This window comes from Ambystoma mexicanum, chromosome 3q (genome assembly GCF_040938575.1).
Source record: "Ambystoma mexicanum isolate Mex_15411 chromosome 3q, UKY_AmexF1_1, whole genome shotgun sequence".
Classification (NCBI taxonomy): Eukaryota; Metazoa; Chordata; class Amphibia; order Caudata; family Ambystomatidae; genus Ambystoma; species Ambystoma mexicanum.
Window position 1 is genome coordinate 150,655,617 of NC_090926.1, and position 6,431 is coordinate 150,662,047.

The following is a 6,431-nucleotide window of genomic DNA, read 5'->3' on the forward strand; positions in this document are numbered from 1 at the left end:
CAAACTGGATCCGCACAACCTGAAGTTCCAGAAGCAGCTCAAAACATTCCTCTTCTCCTCTGCTTTCTCTCTCTCTCCCTTACCTGCTGTCCTACCTGTCTGCTGTACCAACTGGTTGCTTGGCTACCCTCAGTCTCTCTGAGTCCAGGCTCTTTCTTGATCAGTCACCCTTGCACTGCCTCTGGGCCTACCACGCAGTTAGGGGTTGTAACTGTAACCCCACAGTCCCTTATTCTCCTTGCACTGCCCTGAGCCGCGCTACCCTGGCTGCACTTACTCAGAGCATTGCTGCCCTGTTTTCCCCGCCCCTCTCCCTTGCACTTCCCCTCTCCCTTTCCCCTTGCACTTCTCGTTCTCGCACTTATAGGATCTGAATGACACAAGGCTTTGTAAGATAATTTGTCTTGTCCTCCCTCTGTTTTCCTTCCCTTGTCTTTTCAGGCCTAAAAACACTTGTGTACAGGCGCGTTATATATGACTTATCATATCATATCATGTAATTTTATCACAGATGCCCAGAAAAATATACAATGCCGGAGTAAGAAAACGGCTAGACTGGCAGAACTCAAATGTCAGTCTAGCCAGGTAATTACACTTGTCAGAACTGCTTTATCAGAAATGGCCAGTTAAAAAAAGTCCTACCAAACTGGCTGCACCAAAATGCCTCTCTAGCCACTAATACCACATATCATGCCTGCTTAGCATGGACACGGACGACCATTATGATTTATTGAACAATCCCACCCCCTCCACACATGCCCCCTCCCTCCCATCCCATACCCCAACCTACAAAATCAGCTCATTGGTCCAGAATTACCTCCACGGCCCTCTTCCTTGTCTCAGTGCCCAATTATGAGGCTCCTTGCTTCATAGGTAAGTACTGGGACGAGGAAGAGTTGGACTAGGAGTATTGAAGATTACAGGTAGCTAAGTCAGGCATTACCTTCATGTACCTCTACCTCATCCCAGTACTTCTGTATGAGGCATAGTGCCTCACACACAAGTACTGCCTCATACACAAGTACTGGGATGAGGATGAATAGGGCTAGGAGTAATGAAGATGACCAATAAGTAATCAAGGCATTAAACACAAGTAGTGGTGCAACACTATTGAGCTAACTGGGCTTCAGCACTCCCCCCCCTGAAATTGTGGGCTATTTTGACTTGACCTGGCTGACCTACAGAGCAGTTGCCAGACAGAAAAGGACACAGATGTTAAACAGCAGCTGGGTTTCGTTGTTAACAAGGGCACAGCGCAGCAATTACTAATGTAGAGCATTTCACTTTCAGTACCTGCATTCGATTGCCACATGTTTTAAGCAATTGAAATTGTGATGTGAGTTTAGTACTTGCATGACAGGGGAGTGATTGGAAGGGTAGAGAGGGAACATGCGACCAGTCATTCTCACAGCAGTCAGTCCATAAATTGCTGCTTTCAGACTTAAAGGAGAGAGTTAACTGCTTGTAACATTGAAGCTGCACTAGATAGTCTCATTAAAATGCAGAAAGAAGTTATATGCCCCCACACAAATAAGTTTGCTCCTCCCCACCACACGTGAAGTTAGTGCCTCTCCCAACATTTGAAGGGTTAGCCCCCCTAAAATGTAGGTTTTGTTGCGCCCCTGAAATCAAGCACACACACCATTCACCATATATACACACGCACACCCAGTCATCCATACATTTAAGTGTGCACTCTTTCACCATACTCGCACACTCAGCCACCCATACATTTGTGTGCACCCTTTCACCATACACTCACACAGGCAGCCACCTATACATTTAAGTGTGCACCCTTTCACCATACACTCACACAGAGAGTCACCTATACATTTAAGTGTGCATCCTTTCACCATACAGGCACACTCAGGCAGCCACCCATACATTTGACTGTACATCCTTTCACTGTACACGCACACATGCATACCCAGCCACCCATATATTTGTGTGCGCTCTTTTGCCATAGACTCACACACGCACATGTAATGGGGTTGAGGAGAGCCATAATACTTCAAAAATAAATTGTTTCTATTTGAAGTTACTCTGACTTCATAAAGAAATTGTTTCCATTAAGCACTGAACTATAACGGAAATAATTTCTTTATGAAGGCAGAGTGACTTCAAAAATAAACAATTTATTTTTTAATTCATAGGGTTTCCCCCACCCCATGACATAGAGGCCTCCAGCCTAGGGTCTTCATGTCAGGGGGCGGGGGTAGCCACCGGACTTCAAAAAGAAAGTTTCTTTTTGTATTCACTCTGCCTTCATAAAGAAATTGTATCTGTTACAGAAATAATTTCTTTGTAAATGTCAGAGTGAATTCAAAAAGAAACATAAAAAAATAAATTAAGCAATTTTTTTTCTTTTCTTTTGCTCCAAGTGGGGCCCCTGTATATTCCTGTTTATAAGGGGTTCAAGGAGGTGGGCACAGTGCAGAATGGTACATGGCAAGACATGTGGTCGTGAGACCCCCAGCACTGTGGGGGCTGCAGGGGCCCTGTTATGCCAGGAGAACACAAGTGGGAGCGAGGGACTTCTCCTGAGAATGTAGACAGCTTCACCACAACAGCACAGAGAATGGGATTCTGTGCTGTTTGATCCCCACTGAGGAAGTGCAACACGCATGCGCGACCATCTCTTTAGAGGCAATGCCAGGGCTATTTTGTATACGAGTCATAGAAGACTGGGGGGAAGAACCCAGTCCCACACCTGTAGCCCACGTCCGCTGGCCTCGCCCCGCAGAGACGCAGCAAGGACCTGTCTCGGCTGGGCCTGTTGGGGCTATGGTGGTTGGATTGGAGCCTTGGTTTGAAGACATGGCCTCATGTCTCCTACCGAGGTCTGGGGGAAATGAACGGCGCTCCTCTAAACCTCCGGAAGGCAGGTGTGCTGCACATCTGGACATTTTGCAGGTGAGCTGGGTTGTCGAGGCTGGAATCACTCTGGAAGGACTGAGTTTAAGGGGAAGCAGGTAAACCGCTTTAGGCAGGATCTTGGGGCATGAGGGCAACGAACTGGGTAGATTGTTTTGAAGGGCTTAGGCTCAAGGTCCCGTGGCTCAGGTCCTCTACTTCAGCACTCCCAGTCTGTCTCCCACTCAGAACTCTAAAGGGTACTATAGCAATGTATAGCCCAGCTGGCTGAACAGACAATGAGCCAATCTGAAAGTGTTGTCAGCTCTGGGATGTAAATATGTGAACTGTGATTGGCGGCAAGTCTTGGCTGAGCACTAATAAGTAGCCTAGGACACACTACTCTGGGGTTCATGATGTCTCTACAGGCAGCCATTAGTGAAGAGACATAAACTGTGGAACCATCGAAGGCAGCTGTTCTGAGAGACATGTAGCGTCCTGCACTGTGCCCACCTCCCTGAACCCCTTATAAACAGGCATATACCATTCTGCACTGTGCCCATCTCCTTGAACCCCTTATAAACAGGCATATACTATTCTGCACTGTGACCACCTCCCTGAACTCCTGAAACATGTAACAACCAGCACTGTGCTCTCCTACCTGCACCCCTGATTAATTAGGCATATAACAAACAACCTGCGCCGTGCCCACCTCGCTTAGCCACTGATAAACAAGGCGTGTAATTACTTGCGCAGAGCCCACCTCGCTAAACGCCTGATTCCTGCACTGTGCCCACCTCCCTGAAACCATGATTAATGACGCATGTAACAGCCTGCACTGTGGTCACCTCCCTGCACCCCAGATTAAAGAGACATGCAACAACTTGCACAGCCCCCACCTCCCTGAACCCCTGATGGGCATGTCCTCAGGTAGCCACGGGATGCGGTCCTGCTAGCCTCTCCACTTCAAAAGGGGTTCTTGACCTAGGCTGGATCCTAAAAAGAGGATCTAAGCAGAAATCATGGTCACCAGATGACTCCTTGTAATTATTAAACCCATGCTAATTCCGCTTAAGGAACCACAATCTTAGGTCACTTCAAGTGAATACAATGGATTAAAATAAAAGCAAAATTCTGAACTGAAGTATGATGCCACAACTGGCATGGAGTTATATGGTAATTTTAGAGTATATGTCAAAAACATTGCGGGTCCTACGATAGTGTAGATTATGCCACTTAATATGCCTAAGTGGATTGCTACCCCCTTGGTTTTAAAGCGCGTGCTATTTAGAAGCATTGACTTCCGGGTTATGCTGGAGCCTGCCGGACATTAGACGTCACAGATGCACATTCCCCCGTTCTATGTGACAGAGAAGGCCTTCATGGCAGGCAAGGGTCCTGGCTTATCACATCCACCTGTCAGTGTCCGTAAGGGTCGGGGAGTAGAGACATCACCCCAAATTACAAAAAGGCTGGTTTTATGTTTCCGGGCAGTATCCGTAGTTAGCGCCTGGGCAGGGGTAAAGTCCTGAAAAAAAGTGGGGGGACTCGTTAACTTACCAAATTAATATGGTGTCACCAGAAATTAGCATATCAGGTGCCCTCAGAAAAAAGTAGGGGGACTCTGCCCACTTGCGTGTACCCTCGACTTGAGCTCTGCCTGGAAGTATGCAATTTGTAGGCAGGAATCAGTGGGAGAAAAGGGACAACCATGTGAACATTCTGATAGACCAAAGGAAACATCGAGCCTTAGTACCACCAAAAATGAAATACGCCAGTCACGAGTTCAGAGGTACATGTACAATTTTTATATCAGATAGCTATCTGGGTCCCAACACCTCGCAGTGTATACCAGCAGACACTGTGAGGGGAGAGAGTGCTGGACATTACAAAGCATGTGTCTATTATACACAATCCTGGTTACATCGTCCAGCCCATCTCCAAGTTAACAATTCACTAGGGTTCATACCCAGTTCACATTGCTAATACAGAATCAAATAGTTGTACATTGTTTGATGTTTTCCTCAAATACTAGACATGTTTTTCTGCACACAAAATACAATGGTAACATCTGTTTTTCGAGCTTAAAGTAAGTCCAGTTTCAAGAACAACCACAATGGATTTCTGCAAAAGGCACACGGTTTCAGCTATTCAGTATTCTGTTCCGCTGTTTGAACAAGGATGATACTATTGGTACAGACAACATCTAAATTGAGGTTCAGTTCGGCTCCAAGGTTTCTTAGTGCAAGACAAACATTCTGCTTCAGCAGCCTCAACATGTCGACACAGTGCAAAGTTCATTTTTCTCTGCTGGAGCCGAAAACACAGTTTAACATGAGACAGAAAACAGGAGTTTAATCAAAATGGCGGATGATTCTAAAATGGCGGCGAGGTCAGCTTCTTTCAGGTTTATTCGGATGCGGTTTTCAGTGTGATGCGAATGTGCTTATGCCAATGTTCATTATCAGGTGGTATTATTTGAAATATGGTCATACAAACCCTCCTTTTGGCCTAAACCAATAGCAGAACTCAAACATGTATACTATTCAAAGACCATGTATCATCGTCAGAGAAACCTGAGTCACTGGTTTCAGAGCTATCACTTGCCATTAACTCCTTGATCGTAATATCCTGTACAACATCCTCCTATCATAGAACAAATGATAAGCAGACAATGTATACAACAACAGCAGAACAGAAAAATGCCAAGGATTACCATCAAGACTGCAAAGATTTTTCCAACCCCAAGATCGCCACAAGTCCCAGAACCATGTGCTAATATTCCAGTTTCCCTCTGGGACATGTACTTCAGTACTTAAGGTATGTAGATTCTGAATTGCCTTAAATATGTTGGGAGAGGAATCGGGTACAAAAACACAGCATGCAGATCTCACCATTTTGCATACTCCACCACGCTCAGCCAAAATTATGTCTAACACCATCCTATTTTGGAGGGCTACTAATCTAATAGCCTTTTACTCTAGTGTCATGTTATACAAAATATCAGTGGTCCTATTGATGGTTTTCTCAAATACCCTTGCTAATTTTCTGATATCTTCGGAATTCATTATCTGTCCCCAGAATGGCACGGAGGATTTGGCAACATCACCCAAGACTTGTGAAGGAGAATCACTATCCTCATCTCGCCTGGGATGAGCTTTAGAGACTTCAGCAGTGGTGGCGACATATACTCCTGGCAGCAATATACCTAAATAACAAGTACCCTCACAATCTCTGGGTAACCAAGCATAGGCCTCATTGCCACAAAGTAAACAGTATCTCCTGCATACAAAGGTCTATCCTCACTAGTAGTGAAAGATTCGTACATCCTTCAAATGTACCCATTGGTTGGAAACCTTCTCTCTGTATGCAGAATGGAACAGAGTTTGGACTATGGTTGATAGTATAGGAAGGTGGCATGGCATCCCTATTACCTACGGGAGCCATTTTGAAGGAAATCAACGATTGGAAAGGTCTAGAGAGTCTGTCAGAAGGCCTAATAGAAGCAACATTTTGCGTGCTCCTATTTGCAAATAAAGAACATCCTAAAGGTGTTAAGACTCGTTCCTCAAATTCGT